This window comes from Eleutherodactylus coqui, chromosome 11 (genome assembly GCF_035609145.1).
Source record: "Eleutherodactylus coqui strain aEleCoq1 chromosome 11, aEleCoq1.hap1, whole genome shotgun sequence".
NCBI lineage: Eukaryota > Metazoa > Chordata > Amphibia > Anura > Eleutherodactylidae > Eleutherodactylus > Eleutherodactylus coqui.
In genome coordinates this window covers 117,370,666-117,395,752 of record NC_089847.1, presented here as the reverse complement: position 1 = coordinate 117,395,752, position 25,087 = coordinate 117,370,666, and the positions used below count along the sequence as shown (strand labels likewise).

At 45.5% G+C, this 25,087-nt stretch overlaps 1 pseudogene; it reads left to right on the top strand.

The window, feature by feature from the left end:
- Nucleotides 1–1,281: 1,281 nt before the first annotated feature.
- Nucleotides 1,282–21,651, top strand: LOC136582371 (para-nitrobenzyl esterase-like; annotated as a pseudogene).
- The last annotated feature ends 3,436 nt before the right edge of the window (nucleotides 21,652–25,087 follow it).

Genomic DNA, 25,087 nt, shown 5'->3' with positions numbered 1-25,087 from the left:
GCTGTCTGGGAGTTAAGGTGGCGCCACACACTGAGATGGAGATAATAATAATAATAATAATAATAAAAAACTTTATTTGTATAGCGCCAACATATTCCGCAGCGCTTAGATGTCAGGATGAGGTCAGTTAGTAGAGGATGGAAACCGTTAGACAATGCAGCCGGTGAGGCCGTGTCAGACTGCTGTTACCACGTTTCTGTTAGAGCTAGCAGGTTTAGGGATTTAGCAGTGAAAAAGTCATAGATGGTGTGGAGTTTGTTGCATGCTGACTGGCAATTCCAAAGCGCACATTAAAGGGAAACCGGGGAGGGTATGCACGGACTAGTGGTTGGCCTAAATGGTGACTCAGTGGAGCAGGTGGGGGGTAATAGTTTAGGGCACTAGAGGGTGGGCCAGGATTGGGAAAAATGTCCACTGCTGCTAATAGCAGTATAGCGAGGTTGAGCAGGTGATTAAGGGATTTTTGACAGCGATAGTTATGTTTCACTATGGCTTCAGGGGAATTGAGATGTAAGTGTAGAGTGCATGCGAACTGTACATGGGTGAAGAAAGGAGAGAGGACATAGGTTTGATAGAAAACAGTAATGATAAGAATAGAAACTACAATAGTAGTGATGGTCAATTATATATATATATATATATATATATATATATATATATATATATATATATATATATATATGGTTAATATTCCTATCTAATGCTATCTTTGGGAGGAAATTTGAGACCACTCTCAAAATACGACAGTTCAGCTGGACCTTGAGAAATGGTTCTTTGGAAGATAAAGCTTGGAGCTCACTTAACACTTTAAGCTGGTAATTGCTACTAGTAAGATGGTCAACCAAGACAGATGTCTCAAGGAGGCTTCCTGCAAAGATTCGAAAGGTGAAACACATAGCTGATTCAGTACCACAGAAAGGTACCAAGAGACAATAGGCGATTTAAACAGAGGTCTCACATTTCTGATGGTTCTGAAGAATCTATTGATGAAAGAATGGTTGTAGAATATAGCCCTTTCAACAAAGCATCTATTGACGAAAATGTATCTTAAGTCTATGGCATTCTAACCCTTACATGAAAGCATTCTGTAAAAACTGAAGAACCATTGGAACTTCTGCTTGGCCTAGATCACACATTTCAAACACAAGGCCTACTGGCCGAATCCAGCTATCTCATGTTATGTGACCCGCCACCTGGGCTGCATCCCTAAAGGCATTACATTCACCCAGCCTGCAGATCCAGTCCAGCCGCAATGCAATCTGACCACCCCCGGCATCTGTGTGTGCTGTCCTGTACACAGCGTAGATGTCGAGGGAAGAGGTCAGTGGTCACAGACTCTGCACTGCTGCCGAACCAGAGCTGCAGGCTGGGTGAGTAAAATGACTGCAGGAATGCTGCTCTGCCAGTGGCCAATAATACTTATTACTACTGGGGACACTATAATTACTGGAGCCACTATGGGGGGACACAGCCACTATTGTGCCACCAATGTAAGGGACACTTACTACTGTGACCACTATTACTACTAGGGCCACTATGGGGGCCACTATTACTACTGGGGCTACTATGGGAGCACTCTTCCTACTGGGGCCATTATGGGAGCACTATTACTACGGGGGCTACTGTGGGGGTCACTATGGGGGTCAATATTACTATACAGTGTAAGGGGGCATTCACACAGGCATATGCATATTTCGGTCCATTAATATGCTTTCGCCGACAGTGGTGCCTTCACAATGTAAGTTAGTAGACCCAACACCACCATCGCTGACCTGATTCGAATCCTGGGACTCATAATCAATGAGCTGATTTCAAAGTGCAAATTTTCTTGAAAACACCAATGGTGTCATACTGGCTAAGTCTATGATGAACCCCAGACAACAGCATCTTCTAGATGGGAACAGGCAGGACTTTCCATGATTGATGATAAAACTGTGACTGGCCAGAGTTTGAAGAGTAAGGTCTACATGTGGAACAAGAACAGTTTGCAAAGGAGCCCTCAGAAGCCCATCATCCAGATAGGGAATACGGTACACCTCCTATAGCCAGAGAGCTGCAGCCAGGTTTACCACCACTTCTGTAAATATTCTTGGGGATCTGGACATCCCAAATAGGAGGCAGATGAACCAGAGTCTGATTACATTGTTCCAGAGAATTGCCACCCTAAGGACCAGAATATGTCAATGAGAGTCCTTTAGGTCTATAATTTCCATCCAATTGTTGGAACAGAGAATGGAGACAACAAACTTTATTCCATTTTGAACTTAGTCTTCCTTATAATCTCGTTCAATGGCAACAGATCTACCACCAATTTCTACCCTCTGTCATGCTTGGGTATGGCAAAAACCCTTAACTACACAGGTAGTCCTCTCTGGTGGAACAGGACCACCTTTTTACAGAAATTCTTCTAGCAATCATTGAAGGGTGTTCCGGAGAAAGGAGTCTGGAGGGAAAGGTAGTAAATTCTATGCAGTGCCCCTTTTTGATAATGGACAGTACTCATAAGTCTGCAATAATGCTGCACCCGAAAAAGCGATTAATGGAGATGCAGAGGCGTAGCTAAAGGCTCATGGACCCGGGGTGCAAATGTTTATCTTGGGGCCCCCAACTTCTCTTAATCCCTTAACGCAGAGGCCTAACTTGAAGCTCCTAGGCCCCCAATTATAATACCCTAACTATAAAGCTTTAGTCATAGTACTGGGCTCCCTATATGGAGAACAGAGGCCTTATGGCTCCTGGGCTCGGGTGCATCCTCTGCATCCCCTATAGTTACGCCAGTGATGGAGAGGCAAGCTGGTACTGGTAGGTAGTCCAGGCAATATAGTCCTGCTTGGAGTTGGGGCAGCCTGCTGATTCTTAAAGGATGAAGCAACGGAGTACTGGTTCCTCATCAGATAGAACATTCTCTGGTTCTCTGAAAACCTATAGGTTCTTCTACCCCTTGGAGAACTTCTTTGGAAACAAAAAGGTCTAAGCCTTTTCTGCAAGGCTGAGGCAAAGAAGACGCTGAATCATCTTGAGAATTAACTGTAACCGAGGGCCAAACAGAATACTAGGGTGAAATGGAAATGTGCAATATTGATTTTTAGAGGAAATGTCTCCTGCTCACTTTTTCAGCTAGACAGCTCTTCTTGTTGAGGTGGAGAGCCTAGACTTTGCACTTAGCCTAAGTACTGTATATACAAACTCAAAACTATTAGAAATTCTGAGGTCAGTTTGATATTTTCGAGGATTTCCAATATTTCCTCCCTTGAAACTTCATCCTGCAAGTCTGACACTTCACTCAGCTAGATCCGTAGGGTTCTTAGCACAGGAAAGAATGCAGAGGCAGCACAACAGGCTGCAGAGGAAGCCATATAACTTCTTTTTAATAGGCATGCCACCCTTCTGTCCATGGGGTCCTTTAAGGAAGGATGATTTTTAAAAAAAAATTTAACTGCTGCTTAATTGACTTTAGAGGGGATTCTTCCCATGGAGACAGCACTCCAGGATCTACTTTGTAGATTAACCTAAATCTCTCTCCTAGGTCTGGCTTATTTTCTGATTTAGTCAGATCCAAGCAAAATAAACCAAACATCTAAGACCCTGAGCACACTAGCGTATTTTTTTTTGTTTGTGTGTAGTACATTTAAAAAAATGGACTAAACACAGACCCATATTATTCTACATGGCAATACATACATACACAGGCTGCGTGAAAAAAACGTCGCCGCATGCACTATCCTGATCCAATTCCCATATTAGGCCTTAAATGGAAACATTGCATCACAGTTGCAGGCCGTGCAAGGTCTTTTACGGTCCCATTAAAAACGAATGTGCATCGCATTCCACAAAACTCGTGCGAAAATATCGCTCGTGTGAATAAGCCCTAACAGAGAGCGGTCTGCGAACATCTGTCCTGTTTTTTGAGAAGAGATACTGCCTTTTATGGTTCAAAAAATATTTTATTACATAGCCACATTCGCTAAAGTTTAACACTATAAGAGCTACTTAAGAGACTCAACATGACTTAAGAGAGCATATAAAGTTGACATAAACATGCATTCCTCTGATTGGCTCATTGGGTGTAGCCGCCATCTTTTAATGGTTTGTCTATTTGTAAAGTTCTCGACCATAGCTCTATAGTAATAAAATTATAGCCGGAATAATGGGGAAAGGGAAGGAAAGATAAGGTAAGGACATCTTATCTGGCAGAGAGAGAAGTCCAGCTTTAGCGTGATTATTAGAGATGAGCTAGCATACTTGCTAAGGGCAATTACTCGAGCGAGCATTGTCCTTAGCGAGTACCTGCCTGCTCAGAAGAAAAGGTTCGGGTGCCAGCGGGGGGCGGGGAGCGGCAGGGGGGAGCGGAGGGGAACGGAGGGGAGATCTCTCTCTCCCTCCCGCTCCCCCCTGCTCACTCCCGCAAGTCAACGCTCACCCGCGCCGGCCCCCGAATCTTTTCTTCCGAGCGCACAGATACTCGCTAAGGACAATGCTCGCTCGAGAAATTGCCCTTACCGAGTATACTCGCTCATCTCTAGTGATTATGTTTTGAATGAGAATATTTTTTATAAGAAGTGATAAATTTAAAGGGGTTCTGACATGAATAATATTTTTATGCTTTAGCAGCCATTGTTCCCTGGTGTGCCTAATGGACCCAGGGAACCCATGGGTTAATGGCTGCTAAAGCATAAAAAGATAACACTTACCTTGTCTTCTGTTGTTGTTGACATCGGGGGGTCATCTCCCGGCAGGCAGTCTTCTTCCTCCAGCAGCCGCGCCGCTCCGGGATCGCGCGCATGCGCAGTGGAGAGGTGCCCTCTGACAGGAGTCAGGACGGGCTGCGTCTCCACTGCGCATGCGCAGCACTCCGGAGTTCAGCCGGACGGACGGGCCGCCCACAGCAAGCACTGCTTGTGACGTGCTTGCTGTGGCGGTCCGTCCATTGACCTCGGAAGTGCCTGACGGACGGACCAGAGCAGGAAGCGGTCTTTTTGACCGCTCCTGCTCTGCTTTAAAGGCACAGAAGAAGATGCCGGCTGGAGGGGACATGCCTGGCGATCGGGCCAGGCCAGGCAAGGTGAGTACAATTTTTTTTTTTTGATGTCAGAACCCCTTTAAGTTACAACACCAGTAAGTAGCCAAGTATTCAGGTGGGAAGATGAGCGGAGCAGTATCCAAGATGCCCAATGTAGCGTGAAATCTTGAGAATTTGTTGTCATCGTTAGCACTAAGCTCCTATAAGCCAAGATTTCTTTGGGACCTTTCACACTGGACAGAATTAGTCTGTGCGGACATTTCCGCGCCGCAATGCTATCCCTATGGGGCTTAAATTCCGCACCGGTTAAAATCTGCATGTCCTTACTTCAAGAGATTAAATTCCACAGCTTTCTGCTGCAGAATTAAGAATGCCTTGTGAAATTGTTGTTGTGGATTTCTAATATACGGGAGATGTAATTCTGCAATTAAAGTATGTGGAATAAAACGCAAGACGTTCTGCAGAACACATTCCGCAATTGAAAACGCAACAAAATCCACACTGAGAAAATCAGGGCTAAATCCTACAGACAACTCCATATGAAGGGTGCCTTAGCTGAGTTAAATATTCAACTACTAATATTTAACTACTTTCAGCAAGAAACTGACTTGAGATTTTTCAAACAAGGAAAAATCTTCAGAGGCAACTGCATCAGAACAATCAGAATCTCAGATCTTCGGGCAACTCCTTCTGAGAAAACAGGGAATGGAGAAGCTTCTGCAATGGCAGAACTGGAAGGCAAAACCTGATGCTCTATGCTGGAAGTGATGCTCTAGTCCTGGAGAAACAAGGATAGCCCAGCTTTGTAGACCACAGTGTGTTCCTAGGAGTACTAGACTGTAATATATTCTGACAGATCCCCTGCCCCTTCCCATTGCTGCGTCAGGGAAGAACTTTGGGATGTCAACAGAATACATAAGCAGATTGGGGAAAAAAGGGGGGCACCTTGTGGGCGCGCCGGGAATCCTCCTGTGTTTCCACAGTCCACTATGGTCATGCATACAATAGAAAAGCCTAGAGCGAAAAACCACACACTGCCCTGCTGGTTTTTGCTTCACAGGGTGCTTATAGTCTGGTTTGAGCTAACTGACTAATTGTTCAATTAAGAAACTGAATCTCTAGTTGTCGTTCTGTCCCAACTGGAAACAAGAGAATTCTTAGGGACCCTTTGACACGGGACAGGATTGTCAGCAGGATGCAGCACAGATGCGGATTTTGTCAATTCGTGTGGATTTTTTTGCAGAACGTCTCGTGTAATTTCTAGCGTTTTTTTAATACAAACATTAATTGTGGAATTACATCTTCTGTATGTTAGAAATCTGCAACAACAATTCTGCAAGGTGTCCTTAATTCAGCAGCAGGAAGCTTTTCCGCTGCGGAATTTAACCTTGCGGTTGTCATGCAGAGATGCCTGGATTGTAACAGGTGCGGAATTCAAGCCCGTAGGGATTGTGACTCAAAAATGTCCACGCAGACTAATTCCATCCCGTGTGAAAGGTCTCATGTACCTTCTCTGGCATCTGTGGACAATAAGGAAGGTAGGATGATGCTGGAGGGTAAATTCAACTTTCAACCACACCTCACTGGATACATCTGTGTAGATGGTTGTGTAAGTTTGGAAATATATTGCTCCATTTATTTTGTACTTGTTTTCAGTTATTTAATGTTGTTTTTACTTTCCCTCCTGCCGTAATCAGCAGTCAGACCAGTATTACTACAATAGGTTACGAGTTCATTGCCCGCATGGTTCAGGTAGCCGGCTCAAGGTTGACTCAGCCTTCCATCCTTCCGAGGTCGGTAAAATGAGTACCCAGCTTGGTGGGGGGTAATAAATAAATTACCTGAAAGTGCTGCAGAATAAGTTGGCGCTATACAAATAACAGGATTTATTTATTTTATTTAGGCCGTTGCCAGTAACCGACTCAAGGATCTAGAAACAGAACCTGCTCCTGCTGTTGGTTTGGAACTCACTAGCCAATCGAGTGAGTCTGACCTCGGTATACAGACATATGGATTCAAAATATGTTTGCTGTCAGTGAATTGGAACAAGTATATGGCTAGGCCTTGCTCTCATCTGAGAAATGGTTAAAATTTAATCCTGTCTAGACAATGCTCTGTGAGCTAAAGAGTTCCTTGTACCTGCCGTGAATAATATGTGGTAACCACAAGCAGAGCACAACACAGATGCTGAAACTGAACCAAAACCTGGCACAGAACCAGACATTGACCGCCGCAACCCAACTCCCTTGCAATCAGGCTTAGACCCGTTCACTCTGAGTCACAACCACGGCATTACAACAACAGAGACTGGTGCACACAAGTGGATGGATGGAAAAAAGTCAAGTCTCCAAAGACCCTCCCAACCTAGACGTGTTTAGCAGCATTTTGATAGTGTGCCCTAATAGCAACAGGGACTGCAAGTGGTGGCAAACTCTGTGGATTTTGGGTCAGTTGACCTAAAGTCAGGCCAGGACAGTGGTCCATATTGTGGATTCACTTATACTCATGGGAAACTGGCCTAAAATTTTAGAAGGGACCTTTCACATGGGACAGAATTACGCCGCAGTACACAGCCAAATACACATCAGTGGAATTCCACACCCAAATCCACAGGTCTAACTGCGGATTTTGATGCAGAAATGACAGCAGACTTTAAGTCATTTTCAATTCTGCATCGCAATCTGCAGTTAAATCTGTTGATTTTGGTGCGGCCTATTACATCCCATGTGAATGGTCCCCAAGGCCATCTTCACATGAGTCTGTTAGATCATCAGCCATCTATCGCAGAGTTCAGCTAGGCTGCCATTACTACCAGAGGCTTAACTGTGGCCTCTACGTCTGCCAAGGTTTCTAATGCAAAAAAGATAGCAATATTACACTACAGTACAGAAGTACTGCAGCGTATTATATGAGTGATCATAAGATCACAGGTTCAAGTCCCAATCAATAGTAAACCTGCCCCATGATATATGATTTGGCAATTTATTGTTCACGCAATTATTCACTACTGCGCTTGGGTACAAAATAGGCACTAATTACACGTGGCGATTACTTGACATTGCAGTGTAATTGTATTGACGTGCTACAGGGAAGGCAGCTAGAAAGGGTGTTTAATTGTCTGATCATTGAGTGATTGCTTCTATACACAGATTTCCAAATCTGTCTATCAATTTTTTTTTTTTTTGTGATACCACAAGATGACTGTCATTATTTCTAATCACATTCATTATCAAAGCTCCTTAAAGGATGCCATGTAATGCTAATAACCAGATGATAAAGAAGGTGCTACCATCGTTCTTGCTTAGCAAGTTCCTTTGAGCCTGAAGGCAAGACTGGATGTCTCTATCTTCTTTGTTTAACCTGTGTCTCCATGATTGGCAGACGTGTGAACACGCAAGGAGAGGTGGGATCCCAATGTGAATATAAACGTTTGGTCCACTCTGATGATGAAGAGGACGAGGACACATCTCTAGACAAGGACCTTGATATACCAGACCAGACCCTTCTTGCAACTCTCCAGCTCACAAGACTATGGCAGCAATGTTCGGGGGTATTGTGATACTGTGCTTGGTGGCAGCCAGTTTGGTGTATCAATCTGGGAGTTCCCCATGCACCTCGGTAGATGTGACTACATCATGTGGCAAAGTACGTGGCCAGCACTGTGATAAGACTTACACCTTTAAAGGGATTCCATATGCACGTCCCCCTAATGGATCATTACGGTGGAGACCCCCACAGGAACCTACCTGCTGGAGTGACACACTGGACGCTACCAAGTGCAAATCCATGTGTGCCCAAGTGATCCCTCCGGGTGCAACAGGGGAAGTGATAGGATCAGAAGATTGCCTCTATATCAATGTATGGACACCCTCACTGAATCACAACGCAGACTTACCTGTTATGGTCTGGATTCATGGTGGATATCTTCTCGTCGGTAGTGGATCAGTGCCTGGGTATTGTCCTACAGAGGAACTAACAAGGTACAGTCAGATGGTCCACGTTAGCTTCAACTACCGTCTAAACGCATTCGGATTCATGGCTTTGCAGATGCTGAGAAAAGGATCCCCCACCAAGACATCCGGTAAGTACAATACCCACCTAACCTCTATGAGAATAGTCCATTTTCAGAATGTCAATTTTACTATGTAAAAGCATGTTTCCAGGTAACCGACTATAGTTGGCTCCATTAAATAATGGATCACTGGGTGAAATTCAAGATGCATAAGGTTTAGCAGAACATGGAAGTTGCATTCCCAATATCGTTACACCCCTAGGTGCGGACAGTCTTAGTAAATGAACAACAAGCATACAGACATGTAATTAATATAATCAGCTGCAGGAGCGTCAGCGTACCCGGCTGGTCCTGTCATTGCTAATAGTGACTCAGCACATTTCTAAATGTATAATACACTTTCTAGCATTACTTCCCAGTTTGTGTGAAAACAAACCGATTTTGGTGAAGGTACTTGCTTCAGATTTATTTGCTCCAAGCAACTTTTTCCCTCAAACCACCCTGGTCAGAAGACTTTATAGGAGTTATCCAGGAAAGGAAAAACGTACCCGTTCCAGTTTGTGTCCAGCTCTGGTGGCGCCTCTACTTCCGGCCTGGTTCCAACATCAGGTCATCACTCTGGGTCTGGCTGATCTCAATGACTGAAGGTGCGTTTTAGACAGAACGATTATCGTTGAAAGGAACGAAAGTGATTGATAATTGTTCGGTCTAAACGCGAGCCAACGGCTAAATGAGAATCATTCACTTTTCATTAGTTGTTCATTTTCTGCAGGCATAAAATTCAACGTTGGCTCGTTCACTTATTGTACGGTTTAAATATCATTCATTCAGTCCCTCTCATTCGCTTATACAGAGAATGTGAACAACTAAACCACATGTGTCAAACACAAGGCCCGCGGGCCGAATCCGGCCCGCTGCCTCATGTTATGCGGCCCGCGGGGTGCCGACGCCACTCACCACTGCAGCAATTACCGGCTGGGGTGCCGCAGCTTCCCACTGGTAGTCACACCGGCAGCGCTGATTCCGGCGCACACTCTGACGTCAGTGTGCAGCCAGGATCCTCCTCCCCTGAGTCCCCTGCTCTTCAGTTCCGCAGGAGAGGACTCGGGGAGGAAGCGTTCCGAGCACACACACTGATGTCAGTGTGCATCTGGGAACCAGTGCAAGAAGAGGAGGAGCGGCGCTGACAGCATGGAGGAGGTAAGTATATGGGTTGGGGGGGCGGGGTTATTATTGTTACTGAAAGGGCTTATTACTGGGGGGGGTCATTACTGGGGGGGCTTATTATTGTTACTGAGGGGGCTTATTACTGGGGGGCTTATTACTGGTGGGGGGCCCACCCACTAGCGTTTTTTTCTCCACTGCGATGCGATTCATTCATGAATAGCTAAGATATTGCTATTCATGAATGAATAGCTAAGAGCTATCTGCCATTGGCTGAGCGCTCAGCCAAAAGCTAAGCACTAGCTGCTATTGGCTGAGCCCTCAGCCAATCCGCACAGCCCTTTCAGGATACAGGGATTTTTAAATCCCCGTCTGCTGAAAGAGCTCAGTAGCAGTGCCGGGGAGCCAGCCGGAGGACGCGGCTGACAGCAGGAGAGTAACTTTTTTATTATTTTTTTAACCACTTTTTTATGATTATCGGGGAAGGGCTTATATTTCAAGCCCTTCTCCAATAATCATTCTGCAGGGCTTGTCAGAAACCACTGCTTTCAATGGGATCGGCAGGAGTGCCGATCCCATTGAAAGCAATGGGATAGCATGTCGCTGACTTCTGCCACAGCTGTGACAGCTGTCACAGCTGTGACAGCTGTGACAGAGGGTTCCTTCATCCCCGTGGGGATGAAGGAAGCTCCTGCCACAGCTGTGACAGCTGTCACAGCTGTGGCAGAAGTCCGCGGCATTCTCCATATCTTTTCAATGGGGCTAGCGCTGCTGCCGCTGGCCCCATTGAAAAGACTGTCGCAGCGATATCGCAGCAATTTTCTCGCACTGCTCTGCGAGAGTTTTCACTTACTCTCGCAGCGCAGTGGAGAAAAAAACGCTAGTGGGTGGGAGCCCTAAGCCTGATGCGGCCCTCGATGAAAATGAGTTTGACACCCCTGAACTAAACAATTTCTTCTTTCATTGAGCCAATGATATATCTATAAACAGAGTGCCCGTGCGAACAAGCTAGCAGGGACGTCACTTGCTCGTTCAAACGATAATCAACTCGTCTAAAAGGACTTTAAGCGAAGGGTTAGTTACTGAAATGAGCTAGTCAGCCAGTTTCTTGCAAGAATGCCATAACAATGAGAGCCCCCTTGAGCCCCCGTCTAACTGAGAATTACCTAATAAGATATTCTAAAATATAGTTTTCTAAACCCGACCACCACTAATGCCCGTGCTCGAAGCATTTGTTCGATATTAGGTGGAATTACTTTTATTTCTTTGCTCTGTGATGACCTTTCTACACCTATTACTGCCCTCCAGGTAATTATGGATTCATGGATCAGATTGCTGCCCTAAAATGGGTACAGAAGAACATCAAGTCTTTTGGTGGAAATCCAAACAAAGTGACCATCTATGGGCAGAGCGCAGGTGAGACCAATCACTAATCTACCTCTCCTAGGATGCAATATCATCAGCCTATAGTGGTTACTGCATCCTTCTAATCTTCAGCAAAGCCACCCAAGTACTAAATCCACACTTCACCACAAAGTCCCGTCTGGGTATCCATCTGCCATGCTCAGGTGCTCAGAGTAGTTCTTCCAAAAGACCTCATCCAGCCCTGGAGATCTGAGGCCATGCTAAACATCATAGTCTCCAATATTTGGAGCATTTAGACACAAGGTTCAGATGAGTGGGCGCATGCAGGCCTATGATATTCCTTTATCTCAGGATGTCAGTGGAGCATATTATCTTCTGCTCCGCTTGCGGCGTCTGATCTGGAGGCTAGCCATTGCGGGGGAGACCATTGTGAAACACGATGGATGTCACGGGTGGCTCTTTGATCTCTCCCGACAATGGTGTGCAAAGGGGCCTAGCTCGGTTAAGCGCAGCGGAACAGGTGCAATAGCAATAACAGTTTGTTTTAACGGTTATGTCACGTGACGTCAGCACCTTTGGGGGGGTAAAACTCCAGCGGATGGCTTTGAAATAATTGAAACGAGTCCACGTAGCTTTGTTGCAAACCGAAGGTACACAGTTTACCAGCTTTTTCTAAAGACACATATTAACAGTTACAATTAACAGTGGTGCAGTCTTATCTTGCATTTAAGTAATCGTTGCTCCGAACACTTGAATAACACATGCAGTTCTACTTCAATGCTCTCTCTCTGTTCTAAGGTTACTCAACGAAAAATACCAGTCTTAGTTATCTGAGGGTTTGTTTCCAAAGGTTTAGCCTAGCAGAAGATGGAGTAACTAAGATAGGACCGCTTGCACTTTCCCTGGTTTTGCATTTACAGTGACTCATACAACTCACTGTTGTGTAGATTGGTCCCAGTTCTGTTTTCTTCCACACTGCACGTGGTTCTGTAGCTTTTGGTGCTCATACTCTCCACTCCAGCACCTTTGACTATAGCACCACGGCTGCACACCTCCTCTCTCATCCACCTCCCAACGACAACCTCCAACCTCTCTCTCAACTCCTCCTTCACTACCGCCTGCTTCTCGCACTCTTTCTAGCTAACCACACCTCACATCCCTGCTCATTTTCCCGCACCTGTATCTTCCCCTCCTCCCTCTACCAATCAGGGATTTTCTAGTTTAAGCCTGAGAAGAAGGGGGGAAGACAGGGTCTCTCCGCCATATACCTTCTATGTAGCACATAGCCAGTTAGTTCAGAACTTATGCTTGTGTGACTATCCTGTAGGACCCTCCGGGCCACTACATGCTGACTTTCTGAACCCCAGCCAGTTGACTAGCCGGTGTTCTCACATTCAATTTTTATTGTTTTCTGCTTATTATATTTCCAATCCTCTTCTATTCTAGATGACAGGAGAAGAGGCTGAACTAGATGGACATTGTCTTCATTTAGCCTAACATACTATGTTACTATGTTCACACTTGATTTTTGTTTTTGCAGGAGGCACCTCAGTGTGGACATTGATGGTGTCACCTTTGGCCAAAGGTCTTTTTCACCGTGCCATAGACATGAGTGGATCATCTGTATGTAAAGCCACTATGAAGGAGGCAGAACAGATCAACCTCGTATTCCTGAACCACACGGGCTGCCGGGATGCTCAGTGCTTGTGGAATCTCAATATAAGCCAAATCCTCCAGGTAAGACTATGTTCCTAGGAGACGTACTTCTTCCTGTTGACCTGGAGCGTACATACCGCATTACCGCAATATATTTTTGAATACATTTTCATAATAGCTGATATCAATATAGGAAAGAGTTCTACACAATAATAACAGTGCAACTCTATAATGCTTCATGAGAGGTATTTATGTCCAAAGTGATATCAGAACCATTGTACCATCATTGTGGTATCAGGGACGTTTGTGCCGCCCCCGGTTAGGTGCAGCTTATTAGAAGTGCCAAAGTGGTATATTTAGGCTTCCGTTGTATCAAGCAGCTTAAAGGGGTTGTCTTACGCCGAAACGAGTTTTTTTTTTTTCAATAGGCCCCCCGTTCGGCACGAGACAAACCCAATGCATGTGTTAAAAAAAAAAAACGTTTAGTACTTACCCGAATCCCCGCGCTGCGGCGACTTCTTCCTTACCTTACTAAGATGGCCACCGGGATCTTCACCCACGATGCACCGCGGGTCTTCTCCCATGGTGCACCGTGGGCTCTGTGCGGTCCATTGCCGATTCCAGCCTCCTGATTGGCTGGAATCGGCACACGTGACGGGGCGGAGCTACGAGGACCAGCTCTCCGGCACGAGCGGCCCCATTCACCGCACATAAGACCGCACAGCGCAAGTGCGTCTAAAATCGCCAGAAGACGGCGATTTTAGACGGATCCATGGCGACGGGGACGCTAGCAACGGAACAGGTAAGTGAATAACTTCTGTATGGCTCATAATTAATGCACGATGTACATTACAAAGTGCATTAATATGGCCATACAGAAGTGTATAACCCCACTTGATTTCATGAGACAACCCCTTTAAGGCTTATTCATGTGGCCATAAATAATGTCCATGTGCTGTACACATATTCCATGGTGGACACATGGACCCATAATAGCTAATGAGGCTATTAATGCATGGACCAAAAATATACCTGTGTCCCCTATCATCATCCATCTTCAAGGACAAGAGTAGGCCATGCAATGTGTGAGGTTGTGGCCCATCGGGCAGCTCAAGGACTGTGTCCCTATGCTGATATTTTTTGTGTACGATTTCTCGGATACCACATGGCCATTGCTTTGTGAGTAAACTCTTAGGGCCCATTCATACAAGCGTTTATTGGGGCAGTGAACTGTGCATTTAATGGGCAGCACAAAATAGCCTTTGAGGTTATTTAAATTCCCTTCACTCCCTTCCCTGATGGTCCATGTAAAGAAGAAAAACAAACCATTGCTTGCCCTATTATATTCCATTTTTATGGACAAGAATAGGACATGCAATGTGTAGGGTCTGTGCAAATCGGACAGCATATGGACAGGTGTCAGCATGCTGTCCGCTGAAAGTTACACCTGAGTTGTTCAAGGGCAAATTGCATACGGTCATCTGAAGCTGGCCCAAGTGGAACAGATACTCGGCCCCAATGTCCCCTGTTTGTATATGTCTTGTAGTAAGTACATCCCACACAGGGCTCATTAGCATTCTTCATTAACCTCACACTTTGGATCATTGGTCCCTTTCATTCTTAGTCTATCCCGTGGATTGAATACCCAAGCTGGGCTTCAGACGACTCATTTGATCTACCGCTAAAAGGAAAATTTGACGGTCCAATGACTGTGGTGGATGGATACGTGGTGCCTGCTCCTCCACTGGATGTATGGAAACAGAAAATACCGGGTTACAGCGATGTGCCGTATGTGATTGGTACCACCCTTCAAGAAGCAGATTTTGCGTAAGAAAGCTATTATATAATTACTAATACCGGTCGTATAATAAAGCTCTGACATTCCGGATGAAAGTTGGCCAACATTAAAAACAAAATCATACACAGGTCTTATAGCGAAAGCTCTTATATTTTCCCTACAACTTATACTATATGTTGCTTCGGAGCTGTATTCACAATTCTGCACGCTTTGGCTCTGATGTCTGCCAGCGTTCCCTGCTGTCTCTTTAAGTGCTGAGCTTCTTGTATTGATCTGCATACTGAGAAGTGTCATCTGATATAGGAAGAATTAACAGCCCTTCAGCATTATAGAAGGTCAACTAAGTTGTTGAGGATCTGGCTGTTGTCAAACTTCTTGACAGTTTTCATGTAAAAGAGCAACTGGGAATGTAGCTCTGAATTACAGTAAGGCTATGATTTAAATATGGAGCAAAAGCCCTTTTAGGTTCAACAGATTTTATTAGTTGGAACAAAGCTTCTCGAATAGGGTGGGCAGGGGAGGTATGAGGGGCACAGATAAGGAACGGGCAAAGTGGAATACGTGGTTGATCCGAAGATATTCCCATGTAGGTGGCTTGAAGGTGGCTATAAATTGCTGTATAGTAAAGAATAATATGAAGGGGGCTCATCTGTAGCAGTCCTGGGGGAAGGGGTTCCGTGGACCAGGTTAAGAATAGAATAGAGTGTGGATTTATATGTCTTTTTCCCCATGTCCACCCAAAGTGGACAGTTTGCGTCCCCCAGGCAGATTGCCCATTGGGCTATTCATGCTGGTTTGTAGTATTTAATTAGATTGGGCACGAAAGACCTCCCAGTCGTCGGTGATAGTGCATTACGGTGTGCTTAATTCTAGAGCCTTTGTTCGCCCATACAAATTTAAATATAACGGAAATCATGGAAAGTAGGCATAGGAATGGCAAACATCTAAAAGATAAAGTATCCGTGGTAATGCGACAGCAAAAGCCCTTTTAAGATCTTACATCGTTTAGACCTACAAAGGAACGTTTCTATTATAAGGCAATGTAAGCCTCTGGCCTCAGGCGGCGCCTTGCAGCTTCATGGAGGAGGCGGCGTAATGCTCTTTTTACACAGGATGACAGTTGTCTAAACCAGGGGTCCCCAACTCCAGTCCTCAGGGACCGCCAACAGGTCATGTTTTCAGGATTTCCTCAGTATTACACAGGTGATGTAATTATTGTCGGTGCCTCAGATATCGCCACAGGTGATCTTACTATAGGATATCCTGAAAACATGACCTGTTGGTGGTCCCTGAGGACTGGAGTTGGGGACCCGTGGTCTAAACGCATGCATTAGCGCTGATGTCACAGCTAAGGCCGTTGGCGCTCATGGAGAGCGTTTATGCTGACAGACTTCACTGGTTTCTTGCTCAGCGCTTCACCTTCTACGTGAAGTGCTGAGTGGGATGAGTTTACATTGAAGGAGAAGCTCACGATGAAGCAATGATTATTATGCTGCCTGATAGTCAGCAAGATCTACAAGTGAATGAATAGCAAATGACTTTTTTTGCATTTACACCAAAATGAATTTTGAGCAATAGGCGTCCCATATAAAGAGCCCATTACAGCTAAGAGTTACCGGCGGAAAAACCTTATCAGCAGCTACTCTACTGCTACCTGTGAAAAAACAAAATCAAGCATGTGCTTCCTTCACCCCATCACCACCCGACAAAGGCGTAACTTGAAGCTCCTGGGCCCCAATGCAAAACCCGTAACAGGCCCCCCCAACTATAATGCTTTACTCATAGTACTGGGCTTCCTATATGGAGAAGAGAGGCCTTATGGGCCCCCTAAGGCTCCTGGGCCCGGGTGCAACCGCATCCCCTGCATCTTCTATAGTTACGCCCTGCCACCTGAAATTTCTTAGTTTTTCTTTTTCATTTTTTTCAATCCTGCCTTTCAAAAACCATAGCTTCTTTATTTTTCAGCAATCTAGGGCTATGAGGGCTTGTTTGTTTGCAGGACAACTTGTATTTTTCAGTGGTACTATAGAATATATTGTATGACTTTTAAAAATGATTAAGCGCACTGAAATAGAAAAAAATGCAATTGTGCACGCCGTAAAAACGAAACACAAAAATCTGTGGACTAAAATGCACATGTTCACTCTAGTCTGTGGGTCAGTACCAGGAGCGTAACTATAGGGGATGCAGTTGCACCCAAGCCCAGGAGCCTTAGGGGGCCCCATAAGGTGTCTCTTCTCCATATAGTAAGCCTAGTAGTATGAATAAAGCATTACAGTTGGGCTCCCTGATACAGTTTCTGCATTGGGGCCCGGAAGCTTCAAGTTACGCCTCTGGTCAGTACAGTTACAGTGACAACAATTTTATATAGTTTTACTACTTCTAAAAATGTAAAGAAAAAACTTTAATTAAAAAAAAATGCTTTTTGTTACCATATTCTTTGACCTATAACTTTCACTTTTCCAAGGATGGGGCTGTGTGATGGCTGGTTTTTTTACAGAGCGAGCTGTAGTTTTATATCGGTACCATTTTTGGGTACATAATACTTTCTGATCACTTTTTATTTCTGCTCCTTTTTGTGGGTAAAGGGGTGCTCAAAAATGCTATTCTGGATTTGTGCATTTTGTATGACATTTACTGTGCAGTACAGATAGTACAACACCCCCTTGTTTTGTTGTTTTTAGGGGTTACCTTGATTTTTTTTTGGTAATGCTTATACTTCAAAAGGTTTTTTATATTTTTAATGCTTATTGTTACATTCGCTGAGCGCACAAAGCACCACACCCACACGGATGCAAGGGAAAGCGCCTGTTACCGTGCAGGGCGGCGTGGGGCCCCGCGGTTAGCGCGCGCAGCTCCGGCTTCGGCTCCGGCGTTCTGGAGCTCTGACATCAGGGCTCCCCCGGCGACGTGGGGCGGCCGGTGTGCGGCGACGTGGGCGTGTCCGCCCGTAGGGTGCCGGCTGCACTCCTCCACCTCTCTTGTGCAGTAGTGGGGAGTTGGCTCCTCCCACTCTCCGCCCCTGGGAGGAGTCTTGTAGTCATAAGGCTGGCAGTGACCTGAGCTCACTGCCAGTTATTGGTTCTGTCAGCTCCTAGTCAGTCCTGTCTGCAGTTCGTCTCAGTCAGTTCCCTAGTTTGCTCGTCAGATTCCTTTTCCAGCTTTGCCTTGTGCTCAGTATTTTCTGTTTGGTCACTCCATCTGCCTTTTCTTGTCGGTACTCTGTCCCCCGTTAGTTAGGTACGTCTAGTGCAGTCGCCAGGTCCCTAGCCAGGGTAGGGACCGCCGTCCAGTTGTCCGCCTGGGGTTAGCCAGGTCGAGGCAAGTAGGCAGGGACAGTGGGGTGTGGTAAGTTCAGGGCACCCCACCTGGCGCTCGGGGGTCAGAGTGCTGTAACAGTGTCCTAGTAAAACCGCAATCTCACTCTTAGTTGTTGCAAGGACCAATTGCACCACTCCAGGCAAAGGATGGAAGGACATCTGTCCCTTACTAATCAGGGAAAGTGGGGCACCCCTGCCTAACAGCAGAGTGATCATCCTGATAGGGACAGCCCCACTGTTTTCATCTGTGACCTGGCAATCCCTGATTGCCAGGTCACAGGACTGTGCATGCAGCACATCTCTGGCCACCTGCACAGACGTACATAACACATCGCTGTTCACACCTACGCACAAGGTAATGCATACCACACAGAACAGGAACCCCACACAGAACTCACATGCATACCGATAGCAAACTATAGCTAGTCCAAGTATTCTTACATCAAGGGGAAAGAAAGTCAGCTACCGTGCTGAAATAAAGTGAGCAGTGTCAGCAATCACCCATCTGATCATATGTGACATCAGACGTCTGGAGGCCGCACCTGTCAAAAGGGAAGGGGAGAGGAGACACGGGATGCAGGCAGGGACATCGGGTGTCCAAACTGTCCTCAGGGAAGGTGAGAGAAACATATCAGACTAACATGCATAACACCGAGCTCCGAGTGGGAACAGAACAAACAGAGTAAAATGAGCAGCATCCTCTAATCAGAGCAGCTGGTATTTATGTGCAGCAGACCAGAGGGGATTGGCTGGCTGGAAAAACTCCACACCCAGCCAGATCAATTATCCCTCACCTGTGAAGGTGTGCTCTTGAAAATTCATAGAACTATAGGTTCCAAGAGCACAACCTAACACTTATAAAAACTGTGTTTAATTTAAAAAAAATTAAGTCCTCATGTATGATATACTTCAATATTTCTGTACTGTATTGTATTGTACTTTTACCAGAAGCCCATTAGGCAGGAATACATGGCAAGCCTGGAAGCCTTCAAATGTCCCAGGCTGCCATTGCAAACCACATGATATGCTTAGTGCTCTGTTGATGCAGCTCAGCCTGGCTGGTTGCTTACAAACAGTTCACACTGACACTCTGGCCATCAAACCAAACAAGGCAAGGGGGCACTGCCTCAGGTGAATGGTCCAACTTGCCACAAGGCAGATGCGCACCTGGATGGAAGGATCCTATAATTTGCCTTAGGCATCAGAGAGGCTAGGTTCACCCGTGGACTTACCAAACTCTTTATACTAGTCTTGTTTTGTCTTTGCAGCCCACGTTACGCCAATATCTCTAAGTGGTCGGCCGAAGATTACCATTGGTTTGTGAATTGTAAGTGACATTTACAGTATAAAGTCACATGGATCTTACAGTATGTGGTAAAAGCTTCTTATAGTCCTCTGTTTCCTCTTTTCTAGCGCTTCTGAACACATTTGGAGGAAATCTTTCAGCCCAAGCCCTGGCTCTGTATCCCACCTCTGAGTTCTGCTCTCAGCCTGAACGATGTGTGGAGAAGGCTTACATGACTATGGTGTCAGACCTCAGGGCTTCATGTCCTAACAATGTTGTGGCCCGACTAGCGGCAGGTATATTGACGACATAACCTTAGGGATTAGGCCTTGTAAGCACAGCTCAGAAAACAAATGTGCCACATAAGTTTCCCCACTGCAAACACATCATGGAGTTACCAATTTACCATGAACACATTTGTTTATCTTGTAATAATTAACATAAAGCCCGACCCCCCGAAAAAGGACAACAGGAAAAAAACAGGTACAGAGTTTGCCGAAATCCCACACACAAAGTAGCAGCAGTGATAGCACCAACTACCGATGAGACCACTGCACATCATTGTTGGATCTCCAGTCTGAGCAATGTTGCCGTCACAGACAACCTACGTAACCGATGCAGCCAAACACTCTCCTCCGCGGTCATAGGGGAAGCCTGTAACTTTACTGTTTGCTGAACCTGAAACAGGTCAGATAAATTATGCTTTTTTTCTGTTTTATAATAATCTATAGCTTGTATTAAAGGGATTTTCAGGCAATAACTATTGTTGACTTGCCCACCAATGACCCACTCGGGAATCCCTGATCATTTGGCCTACATTCAGTAGAGGAAGGCTGGACGTAGTCATCAGATACAGGAGCAGAAGTGTCATAGCAAGCTTCACTCTCATTGGAATCAATGGGAGCCTAAGTTGCCATTACACTTCCGCGTCCGACCGTAATGTCGGAGACAGAAGTGCCAGAACTGTAATAGCCAGTTTCAGCTTCCACCGATTTCAATGGGAGTGAAGCCCATTAAGCCACTTCCCCTCCTGTCCCCAATGTATGGCTCTGCTGCACTGACAGTGGGCTGGGTAATCAGCTGATCATCAGGGATCTCAAGCGGCAAGTCCCCATTGAATAATCATTATTGATGACCTATCCTGAGGATAAGTCAATAGCTTTTGCCCGGAAGACCCTTTAAATCCGAGGAAGGGGTGAAGAAAGTCCAGGAAAATCCTTGCATTGCATTTTATTATGACTGCAGGGCCCCCACAGATTCTTAGAATAAAGGTTATACTGTTAGTTTATCTGCTGTGCTGTGGACAGGAAGGAAAAACACGTTTTGGCACATGTACAAGAGGTCAGACCCCTACTGATCAGTGTAATGGCATTGCCTAGTAATAAACCACTTTCAATATTGAAAATAACAAAAATCATCCATGTGTTAATTTGCGCTTCACTTCAGAGACCCTGACCAGCCCAGTCTACCGCTACCAGGTCACCTACACTCCTTCCCGTCCAACTGAAATCAGCTACCTCTTCCCCTACAACAGCTGGTTCGCCTTCCACACACTGGATGCAGTGGCATTTTTTGGAACACTGGACTTCGCTTTAGGGGAAACATCAGAAGATGACCGCACCTTCCAGAGACTGATGAGGAAATATTTATTACACTTTGCCAAAGAAGGTAAGAAATGGATATCAAGTACCACAACATTGACCTGATGTCTCCACCGTATCTTAAGCCTCTTTCTTATGCACAGGGACCATGCCACCCGAGTGGCCCGAATATCCTAACAGGACTGCACTTCTATCTACGACACTACGAGTAGAGAAGAACTATCGCTCCACTCAGTGTGCGCTGTGGGAGAACAACGACATGTTCCAATATGCCTGGATCAGCTGAATGGCGAAGGGTCTTCACTTCCATGTAATTTTCCAAAAAATAGTGCAGGAAGTCACCCCTTTTCCCTCTCCTTTCAACTAATCAGAGACGGCTTAAATATTGTATTAAACCGAAACAAATGTAAAAATAAAACTTTACGATGGACCTCTTGTTCTTACTGGTTTCCCTCGATGATTTTGACTGTTGCACAATCACACTTGCTCACAACATACATTAGGCTACACGTACCAAATGTCTTGAGTATCACTTTGATCAGATGATCACTACTGCAAACAACACCACTTCTTGTCAGACAATTTTGACATTTGAGACCCAGCTTGGTAATGGCATTCGGAGGGGCCTTTCTACCCAAAATGTCCTCATGCAGAATTGCAGTTGCTGTAGCGTAGGTGTTAGATTTTCTACATAGTAACTAATCCAAGCAGGTCTGAAGATGTGGTCCGGTTGCTGGAAGTAATATTGACACGTTTTTTTAACCGACTTTGTGCAGGTTGAGCCTTCAGGCTCCATTGTGCCTTTCCCCACCCATCATGCCAAGACTTTTAGCTGCAGGTTCCTGTATGTTAACGATGTTGGCCAGGCTATAACAGAGGATCTGGCTTTAGGATAAACCATCAATCTTTCATCATGGAGGATCCTACCTCCGGAGATCAGTAGAACAAATAGACAGCAGTACATACTGAAGGACAGTGGCCTTGTCACTGCAGCTCAGCCCATTCAAGTGAATGGGCAGGTTGAGCTAGTTTTAGGCTAGAGCATTAATCCTATATCCTTGATACCTTTCATTATATGGACTGCATAATGAAATATATATATTTTTTTTTCAACCGAGCCTCTCCGTCCTTCAAGGGTATATCCACACGGGGCATATTTACAGCAGATTTTGCATGCATACACCCCATAGAAAATCCATGGCATTTACAGTAGCAATTAAGGGGATTAGATTATAAAATGTTTCACCCACAAGCTATGAGAAACAAAATGGTTGTGGAAACAAATATCTAAATCCACAGCAAGGAAAATATAGCACCAGATCTTCAGTGTGGAATCCACCTCTTTGGCCGGGCTCACATGGCCATATGCGGAATCTGTTATGGGCCTCCTGTAGCTGATTCCAGCTGTGAGCCTGGCTAGGACCCTGTGTTTTGTATTGCGTGTACTCACACAGGCGGTCATGCGCAGTGCCTTTAAAAAAAAAAAATTGTTTATATTTTCCGCTCTGTCACTTAGTGATGACGCGGGTATCAGCAGCTCAGAGCACAATGGGCTCTATGTCACAGATATCTGTGTTATAATAGAACATGCAGCATTGTAATCCAACGCATTTGATTGAACAGCGTATTACCGTGGATCGAATGATTGCAGAATCCGCAATTCAAACCGGTCGTGTGAGACCGGCCTTCAAGTGAGGGGTGAATTCTGCACCAAATGGTGTGAAGTTTGCTGTGTGGCCATACGCTAAAAGGGATTCTGGTGGCAGTTTTGCCCATGCAAAGTTATTCCCAGCGGTAGGGAGCGGCTGGGAGTGGACAGACATTTGCCAAAGCTGGCAGCAGCTGGATTAGAGCAAAAAACCTTTAGACACCAGCGCACGTCCACCACACCTCTGCGAGTGGAACAACTTCTTCCAGTGCGCCCCGTCCAGTCAGATGTGCTGCAGCAATGACTGGCAGCTGTAACATAGTATGTAAGGCCAAAAAAAGACACAGGTCCATCCAGTTCAGCCTATTACCCCTCAATGTTGATCCAGAGGAAGGCAAAAAAAAACAAAAACAAAACCCAATTTGGGGAACACATTCCTTTCTGACTCCAATCAAAATAATCCCCAGATCAACTACTCTTTTTAAAGTTAAAGGGGTTGTCCCGCGAAAGCAAGTGGGGGTATACACTTCTGTATGGCCATATTAATGTACTTTGTAATGTACATTGTGCATTAATTATGAGCCATACAGAAGTTATTCACTTACCTGCTCCATTGCTAGCGTCCTCGTCTCCATGGCTCCGTCTAATTTCAGCGTCTAATCTCCCGATTAGACGCGCTTGCGCAGTCCGGTCTTCTCCCTTCTGAATGGGGCCGCTCGTGCCGGAGAGCTGCTCCTCGTAGCTCCGTCCCGTCACGTGTACCGATTCCAGCCAATCAGGAGGCTGGAATCGGCAATGGAACGCACAGAGCCCACGGTGCACCATGGGAGAAGACCTGCGGTCCACCGTGGGTGAAGATCCCGGCGTCCATCTTCGCAAGGTAAGTAAGAAGTCACCAGAGCGCGGGGATTCGGGTAAGTACTATCCGGTTTTTTTTTTAAACCCCTGCATCGGGTTTGTCTCGCGCCGAACGGGGGGGCTATTGAAAAAAAAAAAAAACCTGTTTCGGCGCGGGACAACCCCTTTAATAAAGATTATAACTTCAGGCCCCTCTTGAACTCATTTATCGAATTTGCCATCACCGCTTCCTTAGGCAGAGAGTTCCATAGACTCATCGCTTTTACAGTAATGTACCGCCTTCTATGTCAGTGTAGAAACCTCCTTTCCTCTAGACATAGAGGGCGCCTCCTTGTCACAGTCCTGAGTATAAATAGATGATGGGGGAGATCTCTGTACTGTCCCCTGATATATTTATACATAGTTATTAGAGCGCCCCCTTGTTACTGTCCTGGGTATAAGTAAATGATGGGAGAGATCTCTGTGTTGTCCCCTGATATATTATACATAGCTATTAGGTCGCCCCTCAGACATCTTTTTTCTAAACTAAATAATCCTAATTTTAATGGATTATTGTACTCCGCCCATTCCGTTTATTACTTTAGTTGCCCGCCTTTGTACCCGCTCAAGGTCTGCTATGTCCTTCTTGAGTACCGGTGCCAAAACTGTCCACAATATTCCATGTGTGGTCTGACTAATGACTTGTAAATAGGAAAAACAGTGTTCTCAGCATGTGCTCCTAGACCTCTTTTGATGCACCCCATGGTCCTATTTGCTTTGGCAGCGGCTGCCTGAAGTGGCAGCAGCTGCCTGACACTGGTTGCTCCAGGTAAACTTACAGTGGGCTACAATCCTGAAGTCCTTGTCTGGAAAATGTATCTTGTTGTGTGTCACATGATCATGCTTTGTATATATGTGTATGCAAGGTGTATTGCAAGAGTTCTGTTCTGGTCTTGACTTGCAAGAGTAAGGAGCATGTGTGGAGCTTCAAGTAACACCAACAGTTCTGTGTGGGCCGGAATGGAAGAGGCTGGAAGGTATGCCCAGCTTTCCCTGGGCCTGCTTTACCCAGGAGATGCCAGTGGTACCCTGAACCACTGAGGAGGGGAGAGAAAGAGTGGGACCGCCATGCAGCGTGGAGTGCCAACCGGTAGAGAGCTGGCGAATGTAAAGGAGTTTGTACCGGGAACAGAACCCTACGGATAACTAGGACTGTAGCTTCTTCTGCTATCCTGTGATTTCCTTTCTGTTGCACCACTTTATGATTTTGCACCATTTTCCTGCTGGCGTGAATTGATGCCTTTGGTTGGACTGTAAATAGTTTTCCAAGTAAACGAGCTCTGCTGACCATTCCCGGCTTTGCTCTTTAAAAAGACGTCTG